This window comes from Balaenoptera borealis, assembly GCF_965194805.1.
Source record: "Balaenoptera borealis genome assembly, chromosome: 2".
NCBI classification, from domain to species: Eukaryota; Metazoa; Chordata; class Mammalia; order Artiodactyla; family Balaenopteridae; genus Balaenoptera; species Balaenoptera borealis.
The window spans coordinates 135,689,479-135,710,790 of record NC_138867.1 but is presented as its reverse complement, the minus strand read 5'-3'; the positions used below and the strand labels follow the sequence as shown (position 1 = coordinate 135,710,790).

The 21,312-nt window shown below is 39.3% G+C and overlaps 1 long non-coding RNA gene across 5 annotated transcripts in view; it reads right to left on the bottom strand.

Moving 5' to 3' along the window:
• The window catches only part of LOC309622884, a 745,101-nt gene that overhangs the window by 285,285 nt on the left and 438,504 nt on the right, over positions 1-21,312 (bottom strand). For all 5 annotated transcript variants that reach the window (XR_014241176.1, XR_014241177.1, XR_014241178.1 and 2 more), the window contains one exon: positions 6,048-6,175. This is a non-coding gene — a long non-coding RNA (uncharacterized lncRNA). The remainder of the gene's footprint in view (positions 1-6,047; positions 6,176-21,312) is intronic.

Sequence of the window (21,312 nt, the reverse complement as noted above, 5' to 3'; positions counted from 1 at the left end):
GCTTTTGAGATAAAACCTTAATTCTAATCTTCGCTCATCAGAGAATGGTCTTGGCTTACTGGAAAGTTCCACAAGGCTTGATAATAGAGAGTCTTTCAGGTTGTCATGTGACCATGGACACAAGAACTCAAACTGATCTGGCCCTACTTCCTGTGGTCAAGTACATAGGCTTAAAAGAAAGCCATATACTGTACTGCCCCCATAATGTACTGCCTCGAGCTTACTCTAAATCGGTGGTTCTCTAAGCACATACCATGGAATATTTGTAGGCTTGGATTTTTTTTTTTTCCAGCAGTTTGGTGACCAAATAAGCTTAGGGAAGAAAACTGATTTTAACAGATTTGAACCTGCTCAAATTTACTGCAAGACTTTTCAAGATCTGCATAGAGACGGAAGATGCAACTGTGCCCAAACCTACCTCAACCACAGAACTCTTATCTTATGGAGCATTTTGGGAAATGCCACTTTTAAGGATGTAGAGGAAAGTGGACATAATCAGCTGGGCATTAATATGATTCTGAGTCTAGAATTTATTTCATTTTGGCATTTTTCAAAAATTCCTTCCCTTTTGGGTATATTATCAGCCTAATGGGAAACAAATTTCATGATAGCAGATGGTACAACTTCCAAATATGAAAGGAGTTGTGTGCAGAGAATGCTTTGGAACTTTGGAAACCAGTTTGTGCTAAAACTTTTAGGAGATTAATTAAAAATAAATAGCAAAATCCTTTAAAATGTGCATTATCTGTTAGTAAGCAATTCTGCTTTTACAAATTTGTCTTTTGGAAAAATCAGAGACATGTGCATAAGGGAATACCTGTAGAGTGAATTATAATACCCCAAATTTGGAAACAATCTAAATGTTCAATAATAGAAGATTGTTGGAAGGGTTTAAATATATTAGAATATTAAGTAGACAATAAAAATCAAATTACAAGAGTACTTATTGACATAGGAAATTGTGCATGATATATAACTAAGAGGAAAAATACTATTAAAAGGTATTCACAATATCTTACTTTTATAAACCTGTACAAGTGAATAAACACGAAGAATACTAAAAAGACTTACAGGAAGTATAAACAGTGGGATTATTTGGGCTGTTGGAATTATGGGTAAAGTTTCTCTTCTTTGTGCTAATACATTTGCCAACTTTCATTGAGCTTATGTTATATAATTAGAAAAAAAAAGTTAGACTCAATTACAGCAGAAAATCCTACAGAAAATAGATTTCTCCTTATATCACTTTTTCCAAAAGAAGCTGTAACATGACACAGTTTGCAAATGCACTAAACTATGTATTGCTAGGAGCAAAAAGAATTTTCTCCCAGGTGCAAGTACGGCAAAGGATGATACAAGAACCCTGGAGGCTTCATGACTAAAAATTGCTCTCCTTGTTTTGTTCTCTTCAGAAACATGTCAACATGAGGAATGGTGGTGCCAACATCTCAAGAAATGACCTCTGGTTTGTAATCCAGGTGGACAGTTTCCCTGAACACATCAAGGCCCTGACTCACCTTGTCCTGTGTATCTGCTCCACGTATATATTGCCCAGATCTTCACGGTCTTGTCACTCCCTTCCCCTGTCCCTATTCTTCCCAACCCAACAGTGCCAGAAGTATTGGAGTCAGGGTTGCTGGGAAGGGATTTCTTTAGGCTGGAGAGTCTTCCAGCCAGGACCAGGTTTGGCATCACAGTTGCTTCTGTTAGCTCTTTCTTTACTTTTTGGGGCAGAATTAATCCAACATGCACAAATCTCTGTCCACTGAATTAAAAAAAAAATTCTTCCAATATCATACATTATTTAAATTTGTGTCCCAGCTGCATGGCACTGGCCTGAGGTACTCTGCCATGAACTCACTGTGTGACCTTGGTTAAGAAGTCTCCCCACTCTGGACCTCCATTCCTGTGCCCATTTAATAAGATGCCTAGATTTACTCAACAAACGTTGAGTTCCTACTCTGAGGTCAAAGGTGCATATGACAGATACAGCTATTGTCTTAAGGGAGGTTACAGTTTAGTGGAATAGGCAGATTTTATGCATGTATATTTTTAAAGAAAATCCAAAGGAATATGGAAAGTACTGCAGATGAGAATGTATAGAGATTTTACTAGATCCATAGATGGGCCATCTAAGCCAGACTTGGGGAGTCAGGAATGAGCTAATGACTTCCAAGAAATGACTTACAGAAGACATATTGAAACATAAGTACGAGTTAGTGAAAGCGCGGTACTGGAGGAAAGCAACAGCTTACTAAAATCCCAGAAACAAAAGGATGAGTAATTAATTCAAGAGATCAAAGGAAATTCATATAGCCAAAACAGAGGGTGTGAGAAGGGAATGGAGCAAGATGAGGGCAAGCCATGTTCAAGAGTTTAGACCAGCACTGTCCAAGATATATAATATAGTGTGAGCCATGGATGTAATTTTCAATATTCTAGTAGCCATATTTTAAAAAGTAAAAAAAGAAACATCTGAAGTTAAAGGTAATATTAATATATTTTAGTTAACCCAGTTAACCCAGTATAGTTAAAATATTATTTCAACATGTAATCAATAGAAAATTATAAGATACTTTACATTCTTTTTTTTTTTTCCTAAATCTTTGAAATCTGATGTTCACATTTATAGCTCATCTCAATTCAGACTCATCACATCTTAACTACTCAACAGTCACATGTGGCTAGTGGCTACTGCACTGGATAGCACAGATTTAGACTATATCTTTAGGATAATGCAAAGCCACCAAAGGGCTATAATGAGGGGTGGGATCTGATGATCACTCAGGCTGCTTCATGGATAATGAATTTGACGGAAAAAGGTAGGAAGCAGGGAAACTAGAAAGGAGGATATTGTAGAATCTACGGCAAACACTAGGGTAATGGTGGGCGTGGGGGGAATAACTAGATCTCATCACAGTCAAAGAGATACTTAGGAAGTAAACTTAACCATTTTGACATGCACATGAGCCCACGGAGCAGCCAGCCCCAAGAGCTACTTCACAAGGCATAATGATGCATTTATTTTTTCCTCTCTGACCTCTTTAAGCTGAAAGTCACAGACCTATGTAAGAAGTCACAAAGGCCACATGGGTTTCCTGGGAGCCATGCAGCAAATAGTTTGTGCGAATGGTTTACGGTGCTGTTTTGACCCTTTCTCCTCTGTACAGAGTGAGAAAGAAGAATCATCCAGAAAGTCTGAGAGCATTTGTTGCTTTTTTTTTTTCCCTCCATCACTGACACGTTGAATCTATGGAGAGAGGAGGGGAGGAGGTGGCAGATGGAGAAAACTGCTTCTCAGGGGTGATTACAGCCAGAGAGGGGCTTGAAAAGACATCCCTGGGCCCCATATTTCTTTTGCCACCAGTGACTTCCAAATCAAATGAGCCCAATCTGCAGATCAAAATGAGATTTTTCTTATTGACTTCCCTGAAAGCTTAGCCGGCTCTCCACAAATCGAGTCATGTGTATCCTGAATCATCATCAACCACTGCCGATTGCAGGGATGTCGGAACTGGGCCGATGTTGGCAAATATGTCACTGATGCATGAGGCCAGGGAAAATCCAGCTCTTATTGGCCTGGCAGTGCTGACCTGGTTTGTCCATAAATGAAGAGCAAATGCAATTTGCAAAACACATAGAACTGATAAGGGGTTACAACAAGGCGGGGCTGGAGTCACTTTTCTAAGAGCAGGCATGCTTGAAGAGAAGACAAAGCAGATTTCAAGCTTGAAATTAGACAGACAGTGTTTCTTAAAGTCTGCTCTGTGCACCCCCTTCCTGATAATCATCTGAAGAGTTTGTTAAAAATCCATATATCTGGGTCTAACCCCAGGACTACTGAAACAGAGTGCCTGGGATGGGGCCTAGGAAATATTCATTTTTTAAGAAACCTTAATCCAGGGTTTAAGAAACCCCTGGATGATTCTTGTGCATATTAACATTTAAGAATTTCTTGAGGAAGGAAAGTGGGACAAGACTATTTCCACTCATTTATTGGAAAAAGCACTGAACCTGGAATCAGTCTACCTGGCTTTTCATCCAGACTCTGCCGCTGGTTGGCTGGATGACTTCAGGGTGAGGGGGAAAAGAAAAACGGTATGTGAAATCAGAAGGGGGTGCAGGCCTACCTCCTTTATATAAGAGCTGTGTGCTGATGGTTAATAGCTAAGCCTCACTGTCACCACCAGAAAACACAGGGGTGAACTCAGGTGACCTTGAAAAGTCAAGTTCTGGCATTCCAGCTCTGACATTCTATGTCATTAAATCACCTAACCTCAGTTCCTTCATCTGTAAAATGGGCAGGGTATCTTCTGCTTGAGCTATGCTTTTTTCCAAATCCAGTGAAATACTACATATGTTTTTAATAAAATTGTTCTAAAGGTTGACACAAATAGAAGTGCTGGTACTGGAAATGGTGGAAGTGGTGGTATTAAATCCAAAACAGAGTTCTCTCTACCTAGGACATGATTTGTTGTAAGACTATATCTATACTGATAAATACCCTTAAAAGCATAGTATTTTTTTTTTAACAAAGCATAATACAATATATAAAAGGATTTTTTAGGTTGTTCTTTTAATATAGATCACACTAATGTGAAATGGACCAAATTACCCTCTGCTGACCCTCTCTGTAACACAACACTAGCCTTGCAGGGGACAAAGAGATTCACCTTGAGATACTCCAGGTTTTCCACTTATTTAAAAAAAAAAAAAAAAAAAAAAAGCCCTCAGTAAGGGCCATGCCTTAACGTAGCATTCAAATCTATCGATAATTCAGCCACTGTCTCCTTCCATGTAGCCAACACTAGCAAATTTTGATAATTTGATAAAATGCCTTGTGTTTTTCTAGTTCACAAATCTGTGCTTATTTCATGCCAAATCCTTGGTTTAAACATTTCCCTTCTTACCAAATATCCTCCTATCAAACTCCTACCTATAAAAATATCATAGACGTATGCAAACATTTTGTTTCAAAGATGTTGAGTTTGATGCTGTATATAAAAGCAAAACACACACACAAACAAAAAAACAGTTCATGACCTGATAAGTATCCAACATTAGGGGAATGATTAAATAAATATAGTCATACAATAGAATCCAGGTATCCCCTGCTTTGCAAAAATTCGCTTTACACCACTTCTCTTTTTAGAAAGACCAGCATTATCTGTTTTTGCTCATTCAAAGAAATCCAAAGAGTACGTTCACTTTTATGAAAAAAGATGCAAAGTGAAAATAGCATTCAGCCTTGGTTTTGCAGTGAGCAGTTACAGAGGCAGCGCACACCCGAAGCAGCAAGAATGGCGCCCCCAAGACCCTTCCCCAGGAACCACACTCAGCATCTCAGCATCAAGCTACCATAGCTTTAAACTGTGTGAGCATCTGTGCTTTATCTCGCTTTATTTTGTGCATCCATTAGCAAGATGTGTTCTTTTTCACTTTACACCATTTTGTCTTACGGAAGGTTTCATAGGAACACTCTACCTTTGGATAGCGACAGACACTTGTACTCTACACTAGTTCACATGCTGTTAGAAAAGAATGTTTAACAGCCTGGGAAGACGGTCATGATACACTGTTAATTGACAGGGAAAAGTAAGTACCATTTAAAAAATCATCTGTAGATACAATCTAGAACACAGAGAAGCACACGCCGTGTTAGGCTCTACTCTTATATCATGCCATAAGGGCACACAAAGAAGAAAGGAAAGGTCTCAGGACCAATGCAGCCAGAACTCACAGAGGACTGAACCCCCTGCTCACTGTTCAAACGTGCAATACCGCTCTGGGTGAGGGAGTCAGATACTCCAGTGATCGACATTCATAAGGCAGCTTCTCTCAGCCTCTGCTGCTCGCCCAGCTTCTTTCTACTGCCCTCTGTGTGTCTCAAATTCAAAACATGAATGAGAGGGACTGACCTAGTCATTTAGTCATCACTCAGTACAGAGCCCCCCCCCCCCCACTGGGCAGAGCTCTCAGGCCACTTCATGGCCAGTGGTGTGCTCAGCCAATAGACAGAGGCCTTTGGCCCTGATTCAATTACTCACGTGATCATGTGACACCGATGTGGAAATGTACAGGTCAGGAACTGCTAGGGCTGCCCCTCTCCGACGCCATACTCAAAGACTCATGTCTTGTCTCCAGTGTGTTCATCAAATAACATCTGCTGTTATGCCTGAATGGTGGAGGAGAAACAAATCAGTTAGGATTGGATTTGGCTCCATGTGACAAAAAAAAAAAAAACCCCAAATGATTTAAACACATGAGGGTTTATTCTCTCAAGTGGAAGAAGTCTGGAGGTGGCCAGTCCAGGCTGGTATGGCAACCCCTCACGAAGTCATCAGGATTCAGGAGCATTCTAACTTTCTGCCCCTCATCCTAGCACATCATATAGCACTTTTCACACAATGCCTCATTTTATCCTCACAATGTCCCTGTGCAATGGATGCTATTTTAACCTCTATTCCTAAAATGCCAAAATGAAAGAGCTCAGGGATTTTAGGAGATCAGTTACACTAATGATGCCATTTAACGGTCTCCCTCTATGCACACCCTGTGTTAGGTGACTTTGTGGCTTCTCTCATCAAAGGATGGAGGCTACTTCCCCATCCCTTGGATCTAGGCTGGTCTTGTGACTTGTTTTGGTCCAAATAACTGTGCAGAAGTGCTGATGTGCCAGTTCTGAACTTATGCTTTAAGAGGGCTTGCCTGTTTCTACTGTCTCTCTCTTAAAACCTTTTTCATGTGCAGTAACCTGGACAAGCCGGCTGTATCATGGGAGGCACATGGAGCAGAGTGGAGTCATGCTAGCTGACAAGCCAACTCCCAGCTGACCCACCAGCTGACCAGAGATGCATAAGTGAGCCCAGCCCTGATCAGCAGAATCACTCAGCCAGTCTCTGGATTCTTGAGCAAAACTAAATGTTTCTTATTGCATGTCACTGAAGACCCATAGTTGTTTGTTTAGCCACATTATTGTGGCACTAGATAACAGTTAGAGAGGTAAGTAAGTAAGTTTCTCAAGGTCATCCAGGTAGTAACTGGCTGAGCCAAGATGTGAACCTAGGCTGTCTACCGTCAGAGCCTGACATGTCTGGGGAAGGCTTCAGAAACAACAAATCATTAGGCAAATATCTGAAGTTTCTCAGAACCTCCAGTTACCAAGTCAGAGGTCCTGTGTTCAGTCCTGGGGTCTTATTAACTAGTCCTGGCCTTTGGACCTTGGTTTCCTTATCTTTAAAACAGGTATAATAAATACTTCTTCTAGCAAGATTCCTGTTAGGAGCCAATGAGATATCTATGCGCGAAAGCATTTCACAAACGTCTGTGCAGAGGCCAGATGCGGACAGCACACTCTCCACCTCTGCCAACAGCTCAGCAAGCAGAGGCTGCTCTGCTTGAAAGGGGCTTTGCTCGGGAGTCCTCTGCCCTTCTCCCCTCTTGCAATGAATATGGTTTGAGTGTACCTGTGGAGGACAGGGTAGTGGATGGTTTGTCTTTATAGCTTGCCCCTCCCACAACAGGAAAGCTTTAGCTGAGTTCTAAATGGAAGAAAAAGGGGAAAAAAAACCCCTAAAGCTGCTATCAAATTCACAGAGGTCCTTAATGGTGATTTAATGCTGGGAGATCTAGCTTGCCACAAGATTGTGACAGGACTGTATTTTTTTCTGTCGGGTTTAGGTGAGTGGTAGCGTGGCCGCATTTGAAGGCAGTGGGGACAGGGTGGTGTGAGGGCTGTTAGTCGCGTGGTCTGGACTATAAGGAGAATTAAAGGGACTGGGAGACTAGAGGTGGCTGGAGAGTGACCTTTGGGGCAGGGTGTTACCAAGGAAGCTGCTCCTCTCATTTTTATAACTAAATTCCTCCTCCCTGTTAGCTCCCAAACCCACTCTAGCAAAGCCTTCACAGAGATCATTTAGCTTCCCTGGTGGTTCCAGAATGGTCTCAGTGTGCAAAAGATCAGGATTCAAAAGCATCACATAATGCCTCAGAGCCTCTAGTTAACTCCTGCTTTCATCTTTTACACATGTAAACACTTTTTAAAAACGCACTCACATTTAATGTTTAACCCCAGACACTACTCAGCTGTATGCATGTACCAGTATGCATTCATGCATTCGTTCATCAAACACTATTTGCTCCCCTCTATTACATGCCAAGCACCATCCTAGGCTCAAAGGAGACAAAGACGAATGGCATATGGTCCCTGCCCTCAAGGAGAGCTTGTAAATCACTCCTTATCATGACTTACAGACAGAAAAAAAAATTTTTTTTCACAGCAAGCTAACTCTGAGTTTGCTTAACAGGTCTTCTACCAATGAACATTTTGCTTATTTCTAGTTTTTGCTATTTAGAAGTCACTGTACAAATGTGTGGGCATGACTATCGAATGATTTCATACAAGCAGACTGGCAAGTGTAGGTATGCTATAAATTTTTATTTCTATTGCCAAAAAGGCTGCACCAATTTACATTCCAAGCAATAACATATGAGTGTCTGTTTCCCCAGTATTATCAAGTTTTATATATATGTGAATCTGTTAAGTGAAAAATGAAATCTCATTTTTGAACATTTCTGTTTCTTTAATTGTGAGTAAGGCTGAGCATTTTGTTGAACGTTAAAGACATTTATTTCTTTTTCTTCGAACCTATTGTTAACATTCTCAGCTCCTTTTTCTTTTGGTTGTTGGTTTTGTTTCTTTATTTGCAGACATTGAAGCATTAAGGAAATGTAGGTATAGTATAGTATGTTTTTCCATATAGAATTTTAAACATTTTTTGTAGTCAAATTTGTCAGTCTTCTTTTGTGTGTGGTTTTGGTATTCATTTCTTCTTTAAAAATATCTTTTGTACGTCAAGATTACAAAAGCATTCTGTTGCATTTTCTTTTAGTGATTTGTATAGTTGCTTTTTTTTTTTTTTACAATTAATTCATTAATGCATATGGAACTGTGTTAGGTTTTCATTGCTACATCACAAATTACCACAAACTTATCAGCTTAAAACAATACACACTTCTTAAGTCACAGTTTCTGTGGATCAGGAGTTGGGCACTGTTTAACTGGGTCCTTTGCTTAGGGTTTCACAGCTTATAATCAAGGTTTTGGCCAGAACTATGTTCTCATCAGAAGCTCAACTGGTGAAGGATCCATTGCCAAGCTACTTCAGAGTGTTGCTCAAATTCATTTCCTGATGCCATACAATTCATGGCATCCTGCTTCATCAAAGCCAGAGAGGGAGAGAGAGTCTAGCAAGATAGGCATTACACTATTATGTAATCACACATGTAATCATGTACAAACTGTCACCTTAGTCACATTCAATGGTTAGAAGAAAGTCACTGATCCTTCCCACACTCCAAGGGATAACACAAAGGTGTGAATACCAGGAGGTGGGGATCCTGAGGACTACTCTAAAGTCTGTCCTCTACAAATTTGTTTTGCTAAAAGGACTGAAGTAGGGATAGGATATACATTTCTTTAGATGGTTAGCCAAAAGTCTCAATGTTATTTACAGAACTATCTAACCTTCCCCTAATTTATTAGAAAATTTTTTTTCTGTTTTCCTCAGACAGTATAGTTTAAATAACTCAAGCTAATTCATTTCTCCTTCTTTCCTCATCTCAAATGCAGCATCTAAGATACTGGAAATGCAGTTTATCAATTCCACAATCTGTTTATTGGGCATAAAAAGAACACTTATCAGGCTTTCTCCCCAGAGGCAATCACCATTGTTAGTTTTTATTATATTCTTTCAGACATATGTATATCTATGTCTTTATTCCTATTTATATCCATATTTATCTAGTTAAATATAAAGGTTGAGGGAAATAAAATGAAGAAAGTCCAATCATTATCTCACTCCTTTCCACACAAGAGGTGCATATTCACAACAGAGCCCAGACAACCTCAGGCCAATCCAAGTATATGCTAGAAAACACTACATCAGTCAGTTAAGCCAAGAGCTGACACTAGTCCTGCTCCAAAATAAGCCAAACTCAGGACCAAGACAAGGAAGGGGGCAGCCAACAGGTAGAGCAGGAACATTTCTAAGGATATGAACACATCCCAAAGAAGATAATGCAGATAAAAAAGGATTGCAAGTGTGGTAGGAAAACCCAGCTGCAAGTTTCATGCGCTTGAACTGCCACAGATTCTATCTGGGCCTTTGCGAGTAGGATCCTGTTTAGTCTGATAAGGAAAATTAAAAATTTCTTATTACATTCTGGTTCATATTAGAGTTTACAACCATCCATTAAAGCCAATATCATTGTCTCTCAGAAGCAAGTGGTGGAAAGACAATGAAGCACCTACTAGCCATTACCTTTTTTAAAATATATCTATTCTTTTTCAGATTCTTGTCCATTTATTATAAGATACTGAGTATAGTTCCCTGTGCTATACAGCAGGCCCTTGTTGTTTATCTATTGTAGTGTATATATGTTAATCCCAAACTCCCAATTTATCTCTCACCCCACCCCCACTATCCCCTCTGGTAACCGTAAGTTTGTTTTCTATGTTTGTGACTCTATTTATGTTTTGTAAATAAATTCATTTGTTAACCATGACTTTTCCTGAAAAAAATGTCCATCATCTCTGCTATTATGACAACCCTTTCTTACTCTGCCTTTTTGGAAGAGGCTATGTCCTATGAATTAGTGGATTTTTTAAGCTTATTTTTTTTTAATTACATTTATTTTGAACGAGGAATATGTACATTTGGAAAAAAATAATTCAAATGTTACCAAATACACACAAAAGGATAAGTAAGTCTCCCCATATCCCTGTCTTCTAGTCCCCCAGGCTCCCTCTAGTTCCCAGAGATACAGATATGCAAGTATAGATAGGTGTTATATAGATAGATGGACGATAGATAAATACATCACACTTTTAAAAAACTACAACAGTGGCATGCTATACACAATTTTCTGCACTTGGCTTTTTTGACTTAATGATATATCATAGCATGGGTTCCATATTAGTACTATAGAACTGCCTCATTTTTAATAGCTACATAGTATTGTTTGGATGTAATATAATTCATGTATCCATCCCCTATTAGTGGATATTTAGTCTATTTCCCATCTTTCGCTTTTAGAATAATGCTCTAATTAATCACTTCACATTTCACAATACCATTTTAAATTGTAATCTTTTAAAGATCAATAAGAGATTATTTCTAACATAATTCACCTTGTTTCTATCATGGATCTCCATCTACCAAAAGTAGTACTATACTCCACATAAGTTGTCAAACTGAGGTCCAAAGCAGAGGTCCAAACTGATAGCCACCGACTAAAACTAACACACAGACATGTTGTATTTGATTCACCATTATTTTCCAAAATGGGACAAATTGACAGCATTAAAATTGTAAGGATTTTGATGTGATTTACAGAAATCACATCAAAATCAAGATGTGGGGTGTCTCTTGAATAACGAAATACTTAGCAATTCTGGGCTCACATTCTTGCCCAACAGTATTCGGCTGGTGCTGAGCAAAGCTGTTCAATTCAGATGTGGCATGGACTTCCTCAGTCCACTGTATGACCAAGATGGGAGCCAAGATTCTTCCACATCTCTGAAGCTGTGTAAGTTGTCATTTCTCATCACACACTCCCTATTCCCACCCCCCATAGTAGAGTTGAGAAAAAAAGTGAAATGACTTTGTATTCAAAGGTCTCATAATAGTAGGAAAATAAAAAAATAGGCCCAAACCCAACACCGCTCCCTATTGTCTTATATCTAGATACTTCCTCACTCATTTACATAACTAGCGTGGCCTCTGAAAGTATTTGACTTTGCAATCCCATGTTTAAAAGAACCAGACCCTCCCCAAGGTCAAACATATTTTCAGATACAATCCAATAGAGGTCTATTATCTCTTTCTTCTGTTTATTTAAACCCTCCTTCCATATGTCAACTTCTTTGACAGGTTTGACCTGCAAAGGATTATTTTTTAATACAATTTCTAAAACAAATCAAAGCAAACAAAAAAACCCTACGAGTATCCAATGGACTTCACAGTTAAAGTGGCCAATCCGCTGATTCTAAAAAAGAGCAGCTGGCAAAACTAATCAATGTTGGACATTTGCATTTTTTTTTCCTTTTTTACAGTCTCCCCTGGTGCTCGGAGATTGGTTTTCTGTGTTGGAAGGAGAGCATGGAGAGCAGCTGCTGCCTCCCAGTCTGGTGCTCAGCATACAAGAGAGCGTGGCACAGAATTCATCTACCAAATATCCCAACAGGTTAACCAGTTCTGGACAGAGGAAGTCACAGCTCTTACTTTTTTTTTTTTTTTTTTTTGAGTTTATTTTTGTGTATGACAGCTCTTACTTTTGAAGGCTCTTTGTATTGAGTATAAAAGATTGTGTTTCTGGGAATAAGATGTCTCTCTTCAAATTCACTCTATATACTCTAGGCAGCAAGATGATGCTACTTACACTTGATGATATCCTGCTGGTGAGATGGTGACAAGAAAAAAAATTAAATACAAGTATGAACTTGGCAAAAATAAACATATGCAGGCTCTGGAAATCAGGCAGCAATGTAATTCTCACTACAAGTTATTGAGTGCTTCTTATCTGTGAGGCATTGTGCTCAATGCTATACATGCATTATCTCATTTAATTTTCTCAATTCTGAAAGATACATGCTATTGTCAACCGTGCTTTATAGATGGAAAAACCGAAGATCAGAGAAGCACAGTGATTTTTGCAAGGGATCTAGGCTTATAAATGACAGAGCTGACAGCCATCTAGGTCTCTCTGACTCCCTCGGATGCTTAGCTAAAGAAATTCCTAGAAAGCTTCCTTCACATACCAAGCACTCTTCAAAGAGGTTTATGTTGGATATTCAATGAGAACCACTGAGTTCTTTGGAATCTATAATGCTACTGCTGATAATCATTCAGGGAGGAACATTTTCATCCTATTCTTTATGTCATTTTTTTCCTTCCACATCTTCTGCACAAGAAGCAATCTAGTGTTGGTCCCTTTCTCCTCAAACAATTTACAATTGAAATAGCTACTCACGACCTCAATCTATTCTGAAAGATTATTTGTTTCATTGGCCACATTTCTTCCTGACATTCCTAAGCTCTCTTTGATGTCCTGAAGAGTTAAGTCACTATTCACCAGATCTCACCACGGGCGACATATAATTCACTGCAACTACTTGGTCGCAGAGCCATGCCCAACCCAACTCACCTGTCCTATAATCCATGAAGCTTCAGGCTTCATATCCCATCTCTCTCCAAAAAGATCTTTAGTGATATTATTTTTTAAATAATTACTTTTCAATTTGCATATATTAAAATACACCCTCTGTGACATACAGTTGTATAAGCACTACTACAATCAAGATACAGAGCCCTTCCATCCCATCCAAAAAAAGTCCCTCACGCTATTCCTTTGTTGTCACCTGCCCCTAACTCCTACCAACCATGGACTATTCTCTGTCTCTATTAATGTGGCTTTCTCCATAATGTCATATAAAATGCAATCATAAAATGTATCTCTCTTTGAGTCTGGCTTGTTTCATTCAGCAAAATGCATTTGAAATTCATTCACGTTTGGGAGGGGATGGGCACAATGGGTGGAGGGGCCCAACTGTATGGTGATGGATGGCAACTAGACTTGTGGTGGTGATCACTTCGTAGTGTATGCAGATGTCAAATTATAATGCTGTACACCTGAAACTAGTGTAATAAAAAAATAAATTCATCCATGTTTTTTGAGTATCAGTAGTCTACTCCTCTCTACTGATGAGCAATATTCCATTGCATGGATGTTCCATGGATTGTTAATCCATTTACCAGTTGAGGGACATTTGAATTGTTTCCAGTTTTTGATGACTATGAATAGCTGCTATAAACACTTGTATATAGAGTTTTTGGGAACACAGATTTTTATTTCACTCATGTAAATCCCTAGGAATAGAATTGCTGCATCATACTGTAAGTTTATATTTAACTTTATGTGAAACTGCCCAACTGTTTTCCAAAGTGACTGTAATATTCTGCATTTCTGCCAACAACATGCAAGAGTTCCAGTTGCTCCACATCCTTGTCAGCACTTGATATTGTCAAGGTGCTTTGCTTTAGCGATTCTAATAGGTGTGTGGTGATATCTCATCATGGTTTTAATGCAATTCTCTAATGACTAATGTTGAGGATCTTCTCGTATGCTTTTTTACCATCTGCGTACCTTCTTTGGTGAAGTGTTTCTCAAAACTTTTGCACATTTAAAAAATTGGATTGTGGGATTTCCCTGGTGGTGCAGTGGTTGAGAATTCGCCTGCCAATGCAGGGGACGTGGGTTCGATCCCTGGTCCAGGAAGATCCCACATGCCACAGAGCAACTAAGCCCGTGTGCCACAACTACCGAGCCTGTGCTCTAGAGCCCATGAGCCACCACTACTGAAGCCCGTGCACCTAAAGCCCATGCTCCACAGTAAGAGAAGCCACCATGATGAGAAGCCCACAAACCTCAATGAAGAGTAGCCCCCGCTCGCCACAACTAGAGAAAGCCCACGTGCAGCAGTGAAGACCCCCCGCTTACCACAACTAGAGAAAGCCCATGTGCAGCAACAAAGACCCAATGCAGCCAAAAATAAATTAATTTAAAAAAATTGGATTGTGTGCTTTTGGTGATATTCTTATAATTTAATTTAGAGATTAATTCATTTTAAGTTGATTCTCCTTTAAAATTTAAATATCCCAGTATAAAAATTAATAAACAGAAGCCTCTATTAAAACAGAGTCTGGGGGCAGAAGGGGAAGCTCTCACGCCCTATGATGATAGCAGAGCCCAAGAGAAAGAAGAAAGACTTCCTCTTCTTGCCTGTCAAGAGCTTACCCAATGAGAGACAGTCACAACTCAGCCAGTGAAAAGCCACTATACGTCAAATTCTCAATTCCTCAATTGACTATTTGTTAACTAGAGCCTTCCCAACTTCCTTTTCCCCCCTTTGAAAGAGTTTTTCTCCCCTTGCTGTGTAGGGACTTGCATGTAGCTTGCCGTGGTTGCAGACCCTCTTTGTTACTTGCAAATAAACTCACTTTTGCTGAAGAAATAACTGAAAGTCTATTTGTTTTAGGTCAGCATTTTGGTGGCTCATACCAGGATCCAGAGAAGACCCTCACTGACTCTGAAGCTGGTGAGCAAACAGGTGAAGTAGCCATATTGAGTCCATTGCTGCTCACTGCTTCTTGCTGACCCTGGAGTTTGAGGATAAGTCTTCCTCCTGTATCCTAGCTTCTCTCCTTGTGTTTTGAAGCTCTTGAGGTTTTCTTCAGGATCTGTTTTAAGGCTTTGTCCTTTCTGTTTAAGGCTTCGTTACATATGTGAGTATTCATTTAACACATTTTAAAAATCAGGCCATTCCTCCTGGAACTGGCTAAACTTCACCCCATTCCTTTCGGAAAAGGGGTTGGTCTATTGGCACTGCCCTATTAAACTTTCAGCCTGACTCCTTCAGGATTGGGCTGTTCTAGTGGAACTGTGCTTTAAGCCTTTGGCTTGATCCCTCCAGAATTAGACTGTACCCCTAGAGCTGTACTGAGTAGCCTTTGGCCTGGCTCCTTGGCGATCAGACAAGAAATGGCTGGTATTAGACTTGCAGGTTGTTTGAGCTATTTGAGCTGTTTAGGCTGTTTGAAAATTATTCCCTTATTCTAGAGAAAAACCTCTGAGAAATGGGATACCAATTATCTAAATATTTTGAGGGCGCACCCTCCCCACAAGGGCTCCAGCTGATTTTATATTGGAAAGACCATGGTTCTTCCTCATGTGCATTTCTAACTAAATGGACCAAGTTTACCAAAGGCGATTAAGAACATCAATGGTTATTATGGGGAACTTCTGAAATCCCCAAGCTTAACTTTTCTTAAAACCAACCTGGACAACTATAGCTCTAAAATTTCCACAACTGAATGGAATGCCTCTCTGCAAAATAAGATTTTCAGGTTAACTAGGGAAACAAACATTTAAAGAAAAACAAAATGGCTTCCAAAGCCTCATCCTCTTTCTCCCCAGCTCCTTTATCTCAGGCTCTGCCTCCTGTGCCATCTTCCTCCTTCCTTTCTACACCACCCATACCTCCTTTATACCCTTAGTTCCCCCATATTAATTCTCTCACCAAATTTCCCCTTTTCTCTGAAACTCTCCCACCCTCTGAACCTATCGTAACCTGTCCCTTTAAAATTAGAAAGCTTTTCCCAGAGTAATCAAGGATCCTCACAGATTACCAACCTGTTTCTCTGACTTATATCAGCTAGTTGGTGAAGGCCAGGACCAGCATGGATGAAAACTGCTAACTGGGAAAATCCTGAAAGGTCTCTAGGATTACAACCAGTAGACCAGCCTGTTAACTTATTACATAATCAGACTCAGGCAATCACTAGGCAACTTCATTAGGCAATTCCTAAAGCTTTTCCAAAGCCTAATGATTGGAACAAAATTCAGGTCTGCACACAAAAATCTGATAAGCTTGTTCGTAACTATTATACTTGACTTTGGATAATTAAAAAAAAAAAAATCTGGTCTTCTTTCATATGTTGATTCTACCCAAGTAGTTTTTAACTCTATATTTATTAATGGGCTGAACTGGAACTTTTCCCATCAAGTGAAATGGACCAGGGTGGAACTGGAAACTATCTTTACCCCAGATTAATAGTTAGTCTGGCAAACCAGCTCTCTCACACTAGAGCCACTTAAAAGGAAGATTGCTAAAATTCTTAACCTTCAGCCTCAGCAAGTGAAGGCTCCTAAATGAAATCAAAAGCTTCTTAGTTTCTGATATTATTGCAAACAGCCAGGACATTTGAAAAGAGGGCCACAAATTTAAGCACTTTAGGCAACTTCAGCCCTTCTAACCATCCTTTCCAATGTCCTCCCAATTCTCAATGACAGGGCTCCAAGGAACTACAGGGGCTCTTCCCATTCCTTCCTCTTTATCAGCTTGAGAAACGCTTACACAGATTGGGGATGAATCTCTTCCAGTCCTAACTGACACTGGAGCCACACTCTTGATGCTCAACCCCACTACTATAAAGCAGACCCTGCCTCGGAGTACTACAGTTCAACTAGTGGGGATCCCTAATGAACCTCAAAAGATTTTTAGCTCCTCAGCTCTTATCCATTTACTAGGCTGAGACTTCTTAGAGAAGTACCATGCTGGAATTTTTTTCTTCTCAAAAGGGGAAATTATTCTAGAATTTGACAGTAGTCATCAAAGCAGCCAAGCAGGTGAATTAAATGATCCTTTGCAATCTTATTTGCTTCATTTCTGATGGTACTAGAGATGATTCTGGAAGCATTAATCATTTGTCCCTATTCAATCAGCTACCACCCTCCTTATGGGCAAAATCTCCAACTGATATTGGCAAAATTCATAGCACACCTCCCATCAAGATTCAAATAGATCCCTCAAAACGTCTCCCCAGAATTAATCAATGCCCTATGAGTGAAGAAGCCCTTCAGGGCATAAAACTCATAACAGAATATTACAAGTCACAAGGCCTCACTACCCCTTTTACTAGTCCCTACAACACTCCCATTTTACCTGTGAGAAAACCTAGGGGCCAAGGGTGGAGATTTGCCCAGGACCTTGACACAATAAACAGCATTGTTATCCCCCGACACTGTTGTTCCTAATCCTCATACATTACTAACATTCATTCCCACTAGAAGCAAACTCTTTACTGCAATTGATTTATGCAGTACATTCTTTAGTATTCTAGCTGATGAAGCTAGACAATACCTTTTTGCCTTCACTTGGGAAGAAAAACAATTCACCCGGACAATAATGCCTTGGGATTTTACTGAGAGTCCTTCTTATTTCTCACAAATCCTGAAGGCTGATCTGGATGATATAAAGTTCCCTAGAGGTTCTACATTGTTGTAATATGTGGATGATTCGCTTCTTTGCTTTCCTTCTCAAGCCTCCTCACAGGAAGACAGCATCCATTTGCTAAAGCTTTTAGCCTTAAAGGGACACAAGGTCACCAAGAAAAAATTGCAGTTTGCCCAAATCCACGTTCAGTATTTAGGGCATCTGACATAAGAACAAGGACCACACCTAGATCCAGATAGGCTTCATGGTATCCTAAGTTTCTCCAAACCCAAAACTAAGTGCCATTGTGAGGCTTTCTCTAGCTCGTTGGTTATTGCCAAAATTGGATTCCAAATTTCTTATGGCCAAAATTCCATGTTTTCATAAAGAACAACAACCCTGACCCAATTTTATTGGAAGAATCAGACTACACAGACTTTAAGGCCTTAAAAAAGAGTTTGATGAACTCATCCTTGGGCATCCCAATTATCAGATTCTTTTTTTTTTTTCCTTTTTGTATATGAAAATGCCCTTGGGATACTCATCCAAAGACATGGGGACTACCACTGGCCCATAAAGTATTATAACCAAAAAACTTGTATATGAATATTCCTAGCAGCATTATACAAATAGCCAGGAAAGTAGAATCACTGAATGATGAATGGATAAACAAAAGGTGGTATAGTCATACAACGAAATATTATTGTGCCTAGAAAAGGAATGAAGTACTGATACATGCTACAACATGTATGAACCTTCAAAACATGCTAAGTGATAGAAGCCAGAAGCAATAGGTCACATATTGTATGACTCCATTTATATAAATGTCCAGAATGGGTAAATCTGTACAAACAGAGAGCAAATTAGTGGTTGCCAGGAGCCAGAGGGAAAAGGAAAAAGGGAGTTACTAGGTTTCTTTTTGGGGTGATGAAAATATTTTAAAATTAGTGATGATAGTCGTACAACTCTATGAATGTTCTAAAAACCACTGAAGTATGTATTTTAATAGGGTGATATTTTGGTATGTGTGTATCTCAATGAAACAGTTATTTAAAAAAGAAAAAGGGGGAAAAAAGATTGGGAGGTTAAGAGTCTCTTCTGATGGAAGAGATAATTTCCCAGTTTGGGTAAGGTGTGACGTAGGTTGGGAAACCATGATGGATCTTGAATGACCATGTAAAGAGAACTGAACAGTCACGTGAACAGACCTCCACTGAGGATTTATTCTACAAGTTAGAAGGCTTGGTTTACAGGTGGCAATGTGTTAGAAGGTCACTAAAGGCATTATCTCATCTTAGTATTTTATATTAAGATATCATTCTTACTATGTCCACATTCTCTGTGAGAATCTTAAAAAGTCACCTCACTTTCCCCATCCTCAGATAAGATTTATATAAAACCCTACTATGGAGTAAAATATTTCAGCCAAAATATTATCTATACTCACCCTGCTTGTGGTTGTTTTTTAAATTGCATTGTCCTTCAGCTTTGACATTATTGGAAACAGACACACTTTAAACAGAAGTTTGCTTTCTAAATGATTCCTTGGACGAAGGGACCAGACTTCATATTGTACCAAGAGACAACAGAGAGGGAAAACCTGATGAGGTGTGAACATATGGCCATGAGAAATCAAAGGGATAAGTATTCAAGAAATGCATGAGAGGGCTTCCCTGGTGGCGCAGTGGTTGAGAGTCTGCCTGCCAATGCAGGGTACACGGGTTCGAGCCCTGGTCTGGGAAGATCCCACATGCCGCAGAGCAACTGGGCCCGTGAGCCATAATTACTGAGCCTGCGCATCTGGAGCCTGTGCTCCGCAGCAAGAGAGGCCGCGATAGTGAGAGGCCCGCGCACTGCGATGAAGAGTGGCCCCCGCTTGCCGCAACTAGAGAGAGCCCTCGCACAGAAACGAAGACCCAACACAACCATAAATAAATAAATTAAAAAAAAAAAAAAAAGATCAAGTCCTTTAAAAAAAAAAAAAAAGAAATGCATGAGAAAGAGCCCAGATAAAAATTTAAGTGAAAATTGAAGGTATACATATTTATGACTTAGAAGTAAAACAACACAATCCAAAAGTCCAAAAATAGGACACTAGTTTAAAAAAATTATGTTATATCCATGTGGAAACTATTAAGATATTAAAAATCATATTTATTTCATATTTAATGATATAGATAAATGACCATGATTCAGTTATAAGTTTAAAAAGTTCAATTATTAATAGTGTGATCTCAAATGTATGTGTATGTGTTTATTTTTTTGTATATTTATATACATATCTGTATAGAGATACATCATTTTACTGACATGAAATACAGACATACATATATAAATTTTACTCCATTATGCATAAAATTTTGTACATTTGTATTTCACAATATTATACATAAAATAATGACTTTGTATGTATCAATAAAATGTTAATAATAAGGATGAGATTATGGGTCATTTTTAGTCCTTTTATTTTCAGCCCTGGGGAGCTAACATGATGGATACCCCAACAGCTTGCAAATTAGGACAGTAAAACGGGCCATTTGATGGAGCCACTTTGGAAAATATTTTGGATGTTTCTCAAAAAGTTAAATGTATATCTACCGTATGACCCAGCAATTCCACTCATTGATATCTGCCCAAGAGAAATGAAAACGTATGACCACACAAGGACTTGCACATGAATGTTCACAGCAGCGTTATTCATAATAGCTAAAAAATGGAAACAATTCAAGTGATCATCAGCAGATGAATAGATAAATAAAATGACATACCCATACAATGAAACACTATTCACTAATAAAAAGGAATGCATAATGATACACACTACAATATGGATCAATCTCCAAAATATTATGGTAATTGAAAGAAGCCAGACACAAAGACCTCATATTGCAGGATTTTATTTCTATGAAACCAGGATGGGAACAGAGATTAACTGTTAATGGGCATGATGGGTCTTATTGGGGTGATGAAAGTGTTAGGAGGGTGGCTGCACAACCTGGTAAACTTCCTAAAAATCACTGAATTATACATTTTTAAAGGGTGTAATTTTACCATTAAAATTTTGTGATATGTAAATTAAACTTGCATAAAGTTTTTCAAAACTGCCCTTTGAGACTTGAGGTTTAAATTAGCAGTTAGCAGACATGGGCAGAGGTATGCCAACTTCAGAGGACAGAATGACTCCCAGACCAACAAGACTTGACTGTAGCCTGACTGATCGTAGAAAGAAGTCTACAGAAACAATGTGTTATCGGAATTGAGAGTGGTCAGTCGTGAGATAAAGGGGAGAGACGGCCTTGGCTTCACGCATTGGTGTATTAGGGTTTCCATTACTCTTGTAATGAGGGAGGTAGGGGAAGAGGAGAATGGTGATTCTGGAAAGATCACTCAGCTGAATGACTCCCATGCACTGATTCGAGGCACCCAGTGCAAGAAAACAGTTGTTGGTTAGCTTCCCATGCAGTTCTGCTGCAGGATGA